Source organism: Rhinopithecus bieti, unplaced genomic scaffold (assembly GCF_001698545.2).
Source record: "Rhinopithecus bieti isolate Rb0 unplaced genomic scaffold, ASM169854v2 scaffold_24996, whole genome shotgun sequence".
Classification (NCBI taxonomy): Eukaryota; Metazoa; Chordata; class Mammalia; order Primates; family Cercopithecidae; genus Rhinopithecus; species Rhinopithecus bieti.
The window spans coordinates 633968-643888 of NW_016811678.1; the positions used below are offsets into that span (position 1 = coordinate 633968).

Consider the following 9921-nt stretch of genomic DNA (forward strand, 5'->3'; position numbering starts at 1 on the left):
TTTTTTTTTTTGAGATGGAGTCTCGCTCTGTTGCCCAGGCTGGAGTGCACTGGCCGGATCTCAGCTCACTGCAAGCTCCGCCTCCCGGTTTCACACCATTCTCCTGCCTCAGCCTCCCGAGTAGCTGGGACTACAGGCGCCCGCCACCTCCCCCGGCTAGTTTTTTTGTATTTTTTAGTAGAGATGGGGTTTCACCGTGTTCGCCAGCATGGTCTCGATCTCCTGACCTCGTGATCCGCCCGTCTCGGCCTCCCAAAGTGCTGGGAATACAGGCTTGAGCCACCGCGCCCAGCCGTTTTTGTATTTTTTAGTAGAGATGGGGTTTCACTGTGTTAGCCAGGATGGTCTCGATCGCCTGACCTTGTGATCCGCCCGTCTCGGCCTCCCAAAGTGCTGGGATTACAGGCTTGAGACACCGCACCCGGCCCAATTTTTTAAATAAGAGTTTGCAGTACTGGTGTTTAGTGGTGCAGTAATTTCCATTTAATCATCTGGCATACTCAGAGAGAGGATACCAGATGACTGAGAGTATACCTCACAGAGAGGATACCAGATGACTAAATGGGGACTAGAACAAGTATTTAAACTCTTCATTCATTGATCCTGTTAAAGGAAAGCTTATTTTATAACATAAACTCTTGGTTATGAATTAGATGTTTCTCCTATGAATACTTGTAGGCATCTTTTAGCAACTTCATACCAGATTATTTCTGTTCAGAAGTGCCAAGAGTTAAAAATACATTCAAACCTTTACTTTTCTCCTTTTGGAAAAGATCAGAGGATCAGAGATCTGTCCCCTACACAAGGTGCCCTCCTTTCCTGAGGGAGCTCCTGGTAGAGTGTATGAGGTGTTCCTTTTGGTAAAAAGACACACTGCGCGACCAAAGAGACCTGAGCCTCGACCTATAAAGATTTGAACAAGGTGAACAATGACACTATGTAAAACATGTGTCACCATGCCTGGCCTCTGCTAGTCCTATATTCTTAGAGTTCTTTTTTTGGTAGCCAATCTCTATGCTGTTGCCCTGTTATAATTAATATTTTTTTATTTTAAATTAACACTTTATACTTTTGAGTGGTTTATGTCTCCTATTTGGACTCTGACAAATATAGAATTGATGCTAGGAAGGGTCCCAGGAGATAGACCCACACAACTGGGATTTGGGCATAGGTTTGGTTACCCAAGGGACAGTGCTGAGCTCCTTGCCAATGGGAAATGGGATGCTGGTGATTTCCAGGAAGTGACCTCACAATGACTCAGGCTACCACCTACTATTGATTGTGATGAAATGCCAGCTGAAGCACATGCCTTGGGAGCTAAGTGGCTGCTGCACGTGACCGCTGTGAAGACTGGTGTGGGAAGGGTCCTTTTGGATGCACTTGAGCAGGGGCCCCTAATCCCTGGCCTAATCACAGGCCTGTATTGGGCCACACAGCAGGAGGTGAGCAGTGGGTGGGCGAGTGCAGCTTCATCTGTATTTACAGCCGCTCCCCACATTACCACCTGATCTCTGTCTCCTGTCAGATCAGCGGCAACATTAGATTATCATGTGAACACAAGCCCTGTTGTGAACTGTGCATGCGAGGGATCTACCTTGCTCTGTCCTTATGATAATCTAATGCCTGATAATCTATCACTATCTCCCATCACCCCCAGATGGGACCATCTAGTTGCAGGAAAACAAGCTCAGGACTCCCACTGATTCTACATTATGGTGAGTTATATAATTATTTCATTATATGCTACAATGTAATAATAATAGAAATAAAGTGCACAATAAATGTAATGTGCTTGATATATCCCAAAACTGACCTTCGCTGCCCCAGTCTGTGGAAAACTGTCTTCCACAAAACTGGTCCCTCGTCCCTCAAAACTGAGGGCTGCTGCACTTGAGCACTTACAGAAAACAAAAGCTCAAGTCTTTACCTTTCAGCATAAGTCACGGTCTAAGATCCAGAGAGCTTCCATGATAGACCAAATACAAATCCTTATTTCTTGTATCCACAGGGCTGATATTATTGGAAATCAAACACAGACTTAAATGTGTGGGTTGCTGAATTACAATGACAGTTGAATCAGTTGAATGCACTGTGTCACCAAGGTTCTCAAGAAAATGTTAGGGCACTAATAAGTGAAGAATGGGTTTTTTTGTTTGTTTGTTTGTTTTTTGTTTGAGGCAGTCTCCCTGTGTTGCCCAGGTTGGAGCACAGTGGGGTGATCTCGGCTCACTGCAGTCTCAACCTCCTGGGCTCGAGCTATCCTCCCGTCTCAGCCTCCAGGGTAGCTGGGACCACAGGTATAAGCCATCATGCCTAGCTAATTTTTGTGTTTTTTGTAGAAATGTGTTTTCACCACATTGCTCAGGCTGGTCTCAAACTCCTGGGCTCAAGCCATCTGCCCACCTTGGACTTCCCAAGTTTTGAGATTACAGGCAGGAGCCACTGTGCCTGGCCCTGTTCTCTTTTACACTGGTTTATTGTGAAGGCCTCCAGTTGTCTTCCTGACTTCTAGGCTTGCTCACTTCATCCTGTTCACAGAAGCCAGAGGAATTCTCCTAAAAGGCAAATTTGGGTCAAAATAGTCCTTGATTAAAACCTGCTGGTGACTGCCCATTGCCTTTAAGACAGAGTCCAAACTAATATGGCCACAGGACCTGGTAAGAGCTGGTCTCTGCTCACCTTCCCAGTTTTATCGTGCACCACCCTCCCCATATGCCTACCCTCTAGCCACACAGAATGTCAGTTTCCTTGGGGGACTTTACTGGTCCTTCAGGAAACCCTCTCCCTACCCCCATCATCACTCTTTCACTCTCATCGTTGCTCATCTTTAGCCTCAGCTGAGATGTCTCACCCCACTCTTTGTGATGCAACAAGAAGCCTCTTGGGAGCATTGCAGTCCCACTCTGAACTTCTGTCATTGTGCTCATCACAGTCTGGTAAGTGTTGGCTTATGATTCCTAGATTAGTTCATTTTGCATTGCTATAAGGAAATACCTCAGGCTGGGTAGTTTATAAAGAAAAAAGATTTATTTGGCTCACAGTCCTGCAGACTATACAAGTAGCATGGTGCCAGGCCGGGCACAGTGGCCCACACCTGTAATCCCGGCACTTTGGGATACTGAGACAGGAGAATTGCTTGAGCCCAGAAGTTTGAAACCAGCCTGGGAAACATGGTGAGATCTTGTCTTTAGTAAAAATGAAAAAAAAAAAAAATAGCCAGGCATGATAGTGCACTGATGCATGCCTGTGGTTTCAGCTACTTGGGAGTCGAAGGTAAAAAGATCTCTTTAGCCCAGGAGGTCAGGGTTGCAGTGAGCCATAATTACACCACTGCTCTCTGGCCTGAGTGTCAGAGTGAGACCCTGTCTCAGAAAAAAAAAAGCATAGTACCAGCATCCACTGGTGAGGACCTCAGGAGGCTTCCTCTCATGGCGGAAGGTGAAGGAGGAGCCGGCATGTCACTTGTTGAGAAGAAGGAGCAAGGGAGAGGGGAGGAGGTGCCAGGCTCTTTAAACAATCAGCTCTCACATGAACTAGTAGAGGGAGAACTCACTCATTACCATGGGGAGGGCACCAAGCCATTCATGAGGGATCTGCCCCCATGACCCACAGACTCCCACCAGGCACTACCTCCAACATTAGGGATTTAATTTCAGTATGAGATTTGGAGGAGACAAACATTCAAACTCTATCAATTTCCTGCTACTCTATAAGCTCTGTGAGGGCAGAAACTCTTTTTCTTTTATTTTTTTTTATTTTTTCTGAGACGGAGTTTCACTCTTGTTGCCCAGGCTGGAGTGCAGTGCCGCGACCTCAGCTCACTGCAGCCTCCGCCTCCCAGGTTCAAGCGATTCTCCTGGCTCAGCCTCCTGAGTAACTGGGATTGCAGGCATGCACAACCATGGCCTGCTAATTTCTGTACTTTTAGTACAGAGACGGGGTTTCACCGTGTTAGTAAGGCTGGTCACGAACTGCTGACCTCAAGTGATTCACCTGCTTCGGCCTTCCAAAGTGCTGGGATTACAGGCATGAGCCACTGCTCCTGGCCAAGGGCAGAAACTCTTATACCTTGTTCACTGCTGTTTCTTGGGCACCTATTATAGTGCCTGGTATGTAGTACGAGCTCAAGAAGTATTTATTAGGGCCTGATGTGTTAGCTTAAGCCTGTAATCCCAGCACTTTGGGAGGTGTGGGCCAGAGGATTGCTTGTGCCTAGGAATTCAAGGCCAGCCTGGGAAACATAGTGAGACCCTGTCTCTAGAAAAAAATAATAAACTGGCTGGGCGTGGTGGCTCACGTGTGTAATCCCAGCACTTTGGTAGGCTGAGGTATGCAGATCACCTGAGGTCAGGAGTTCAAGACCAGCCTGGCGAACATGGTGAAACCCCGTCTCTACTGAAAATATAAGAATTAGTCAGGCATGGTGACACACACCTGTAATCCCAGCTACTCGGGAGGCTGAGGAAAGGGAATCATTTAAACCCAGGAGGCAGAGGTTGCAGTGAGCCGAGATCATGCCGCTGCACTCCATCTAGCCTGGGCGACAGAGCAAGACTCTGTCTGGAAAAAAAAAAAAAGAAAAATTAATAAACTTAGCTAGGTGTGGTGTTACATGGCTGTAATCTCAACTACTTGGGAGGCTGAGGTGGGAGGATCACTTGAGCCCAGGTGATGGAAGCTGCGGTGAGCCATAATCACCTCACTGTACCTCAGCCTGTGTGACTCTGTCTCAAAAAAAGTAAAAAAAACAAAAAAAGAAAGAAAAGAAAAGAGAAAAAGAAAAAAGAAATATTTGTTGGGGAAAATAAAAAAGAATGAATGAACAAGCAGAGTGTCAGGAGAGTACTGTGAATGTGGGTCCTGTCAGTAGAGTGTGGGGACTTGGGCAGGAGCGGCTGGACTTGAAGAGCAGGTTGGTGGAGACCAGGTCATTCATCCTAAGCAGTTTGCCCTGTAGCATGTAGATGAAATATCCCATGTTGCCTGCTGGTGACTGAACTGGACTTCCTGTTTCTGTGTTTGGTTTGACCATCACAGTGTTGAAGAACTGTTGAAGTGAGTACCTTGCAGTTTGCTACAGTTTCCCCCAGTCTCCCACGTTAACTCCAGCCTCCTTCCTTCATGTAGGTTGCCTGACCCGCTGAGATCTGTGTTTGCTATTCCTGTAGATGGGTGGGTAGGAGGTGATTTAAGGAGGAAGATTTAATATATGAGTTATATAGAAAGGTAAATAGACTGGGCGCAGTGACTAAAGCCTATAATCCCAGCACTTTGGAAGGCCAAGGCGGAAGGATTGGTTTGACCCAGGAGTTCAAGTCCAGTCTGGGCCACATAGTGAGAACCCCTCTCTAAAAAAATTTAAAAATTAGCCAGGCATGGTGGCATGTACCTGTAATCCCAGCTACTCGGGAGAGTGAAGTGGGAGGATAGCTCGAGCCCAGGAGTTCAAAACTGCAGTAAGCGGTGATCTTGCCACTGCACTCCAGTCTGAGTGACAGAGTGAGTCCGTATCTCAGAAAAAAAAAAAAAAAAAAAGGCGAGAGAGAGAAATAGATCCAGCATTAGTAGGAGTGTGCTTTTGAGTGCTCTTTAGGAGAAAATTTTATTTTAATATTTTTTCTTCTTTAAATTTTTTATAGTCTAGCAAGCCATTTCTTCAACGAGGAGAAATTAATTTCATCCAAAGAGCCCTAGGAGCAAGGGCAGACTCAGAAAATCAGAGGCACTGTAGTCAGTTTGAGCAGTTTATATCTTCACACTGCTAAGCTGGCCAGTGCCAGGCTGAGTCCATTCTCTCCCCTTTGATTTCTCAAACACAAAGCACCCTGCTGGAATCTCAAATTGGATCTGCAGTAGGTCATCATTAACTCAGCAGCCTGCCATGTTGTGAGTCCTTATGCCAGGAACTGTGCGGGATACAGAATGTAAGAGAAGGCTAGAATAGAGCATCTCCGGGGGACACGAGCCAGAGATACAGTGGTGCCCCATGGAGACATCCAGCTGGTGTTTGGTAGTGCCTTGTGGAAAGGCTGTATTTTGGCAAGGTCTCCATATCTGCAATGTGGCCTTCAATATTATAGGTCCCCAAACTCCAGGTTTTTACATTCCCTGCATAGGTCAGGGTCATAGGGAGTGAATCAATCATCCTAGCAGAACTCCCTGGTTTTTAAGGCAGGCATTCCATTTATTAATTGACAAAGGAGGCATATTTCTCCTTTGGTAACCTGATGATTTAGGTCTTTTCCCTAGGGACTCCCTTTCCACATAAATGTTCTTGGAAAACTAAGCAGAGGATGAGGAAAGGCCATGAACAAGCTTGCTGATCCCTCCCTGTCCTAAAAAAGAGCATACCTCTGTGTAACCAGAAGACTTTTCACTAGTCAAGGCTGGACAGACTGGGACGAGAGAGGGGGAGAGAGAGAGAGAGAGCTGACTGCAGCTTCCACTTCTGCAGCTTCTACTTCCATCCTCCCACTTCAACCTCCAAAGTAGCTGGGACTATAGGAATGTTGCCACCACACCAGCTCATTTTCTAATTTTTCGTAGAGATGCGGTTTCACTGTGTTGCCTCACGGGATCCTCCTGCCTTAGTCTCCCGATGGGCTGGGGTTATAGGTATGAGCCACCTCACCTGACCTACGGTGAGTTTTCAACAATGTGATTCCTCTTTTACAGAACCACCTAAGCTGAAGATTCCCTTGAGAACAAGGGCAAGCCTGTGGTTTCATGGCCTTTCTTCCATTTCTGGTTCTTGCCAAGTGGAATTTAAGTGACCTTTTATCAAGATGGATAAACCCAAGTTTCCCAGTGCTGGAATATAGAAAATGGATGGACAAGTAAGTCCCACTCAGCACCTATAGCCCAGACATGGGGACCTCAATACACCTGGGCCCCAGACATCACCTTTCACTGTGAGTAGCTCAGAGATGACACTTTTGGTTGTTAAATACCCACTGGCAATATTTTATATAACAGCAAGTGAAGGAATAAATAGTCACCAAAACATTTTCTGTTCCCAATTCCAGGATTAATTGGATGATATAATTATTTTATGAAGAATTTTCATGTGGCACAGTCCTGGCCAAATCTTCAAGTGAACAGAAAAATTCTATTAAAAAATCAACCTTCTATCTCACTCTGTTGCCCAGACTGGAGTGCAGTGGTGTAGTTAAGGCTCTCTGCAGCCACAACTTCCTGGGCTCAAGCAATCCTCCTGTCTCAGCTTCACAAGTAGCTGGCACTACAGGTGCTTGTCACCACACCTCACTAATTTCCCATTTTTCCTGTATGTAGATTCCACAGGACTGACTTGGAAAACTTGAGTATGGGTGGATTATGGTGTACACAGAAATGGGGGAGCTGGAACTAATCCCCCCATATACCAAGGGACAAATTATATCTGTTTTTACAATTATACTGTAGGATACATTATGTTCTATGACAATGGTAATTTTAATAAGAGTTTTAATTGAGTGGAATTACCATAAAAATAATAAAAGTAGCAGCTAATATTTACTGAGCTGTTACTAGGTGCCTGTAAATACAACAGATTTTTAAGTTCCCCATAACTCTTCCTTATTCCACGTAACCACTCTATCTTAAATTACTCATGCTTGCTTTGGTAGCACATATACTAAAGTTGGAACAATAGACAGATTGGCATGGCCTCTGTGCAAGAAAGACATGCAAATTTTTGAAGCATTCCATATTTTTTTAAAAAAGAGAAAAAAATTACTCCCAGATTTTCACTGGGTACATATGAACTTTTGTTTATGTTGAATTATATCCAAAGATGATATTTCCAGAAGTGAAATTACTGTGAAGGGCATGAGCATTCTTATTACACTTAATGTAAATTGTCGAGCTTTCAGGCATGGCGGCTGTCTGCCTATAATTTCAACACTTTGGGAGGCTGAGGTGGGGGGAGGATTGCTTGAGGCCAGGAGTTAGAGGAAGCAGTATAGGGAGTCATTGTCTATATTATCATTGTCTGCCAAGCTTTATTCTGGAAGGCTTATATACAATTTAAACACCACTAATAGTATAAAAAAAAATTGTCCATTTCAGACCAGGCGCAGTGGCTCATGCCTGTAATCCCAGCACTTTGGTAGGCTGAGGTGGGTGGATCACGAGGTAAAGAGATCAAGACCATCCTGGTCAACATGGTGAAACCTCGTCTCTACTAAAAATACAAAAATTGGCTGAGTGTGGTGGCCTGCGCCTGTAGTCCCAGGTACTTGGGAGGCTGAGGCAGGAGCATCGCTTGAACCCAGGAGGTGGAAGTTGCAGTGAGCCGAGATCGCGCCACTGCACTCCAGCCTGGAGATAGAGTGAGATTCCATCTCAAAAAAAAAGAAAATGCACATTTCATTGCACCTTTGCCAGCACAGGGTATTATAATTTAACAAGTTATTTTTTTGTTTGACTATTTTTAGTAAATAAAAGACCTAATATTACTTTATTTTTATTTGTCATATTTTAATATCTTTCCTATGTTAGCTTATCAGCTTTATTTCTTCATTGTCCTTTTTTTATTTTTGAGACCAAGTCTCAACCTATCGCCAAGACTCGAGTGTAGTGGCACAGTCTTGACTCACTGCAGCCTTGACCTCCTGGGCTCAGGTGATCCTTCCACCTCAGTTGCTGAGACTATAGGCACGTGCACCCATACCTGGCTAATTTTTTTGATTTTTAGTAGAGACGAGTTCTTGCTATGTTTCCCAGGCTGTTGTGGAATTCCTGGCTTCAAGCGATCCTTCCACCGCCCCCTCCCAAAGTGCTGGTATTTTAAGCATGAGCCACCATGCTTGGGCTGTCTGTGTCTTTTCCCTTTATTTATAGAGTTAATATGTCTTTTACTAGTTTGATTATTTTTTAAAATAGTAAATACTTTTAAATAAAGAAGTGAAAATGTTCCTTCACTCTTTAGACCCACAATTTTATCTCAGGAAATAATTGCTGTTGCAAAAATGGGCCATATTCTTCAAGATACATACAGGCTAATTGGACATCACTTCACATTTTCATATTTCGTGGACATCTATGCCAATACCTATTGATCTATCTTAGTCCTTTTCATGGTTGCATATTTTATTATATAGATGTATCACAATTTACCAGTCAGCCACTGTAGGCATTGAGGCTCCTTCTAATATTTGCTTTGAGCTCTTTATATAATTAAAAATTAACCCCTTCAGCCAGGTGTGGCAGCTCACACCTGTAACCCCAACACTTTGGACAGCTGAGGTGGAAGAACAGCTTGAGGTTAGGAGATCATCACCAGCCTGGTCAACATAGTGACACTTTGTTTCTATTAACATTTTTTTAAAAATGAGCTGGACATTGCAGTGCACCCCTGTAGTCCCAGCTACATGGGAGGCTGAGACTGGAGGATCACTTGAGCCTAGGAGGTTGAGGCTGCAGTCAGCTATGATCACACCACTTCACTCCAGCTTTGGTAACAGAGTAAGACTGTGTTTCTTAAATAAAATAAAAATTAGGTGGGAAGATTGCTCTAGTCCTGGAGGTAGAGGCTGCAGTGAGCTGTGATTATACCACTGCAGTCCAGCCCACGCAATCCAGCAAAACCCTTTTTCAAAGAATAAAATAAAATAAGATAAAAATTAACCCTTGGTGGGGCGTGGTGGCTCAAGCCTGTAATCCCAGCACTTTGGGAGGCCAAGACAGGCGAATCATGAGGTCAGAAGATCGAGACCATCCTGGCTAACATGGTGAAACCCCGTCTCTACTAAAAAAAATACAAAAAACTAGCTAGGCGAGGTGGCGGGTGCCTGTTGTCCCAGCTACTCAGGAGGCTGAGGCAGGAGAATGGTGTAAACCTGGGAGGCGGAGCTTGCAGTGAGCTGAGACCCAGCCACTGCACTCCAGCCTGGGCGACAGAGCGAGACTCCGTCTCAAAAA

At 44.8% G+C, this 9921-nt stretch overlaps 1 long non-coding RNA gene across 1 annotated transcript; it reads left to right on the forward strand.

The window, feature by feature from the left end:
* The first annotated feature begins 1675 nt into the window (after positions 1-1675).
* Positions 1676-6895, forward strand: LOC108543848 (uncharacterized). Its single transcript, XR_001889685.1, has 3 exons — positions 1676-1715; positions 2832-2936; positions 6676-6895. It is a non-coding gene; the product is annotated as an uncharacterized LOC108543848 (long non-coding RNA).
* The last annotated feature ends 3026 nt before the right edge of the window (positions 6896-9921 follow it).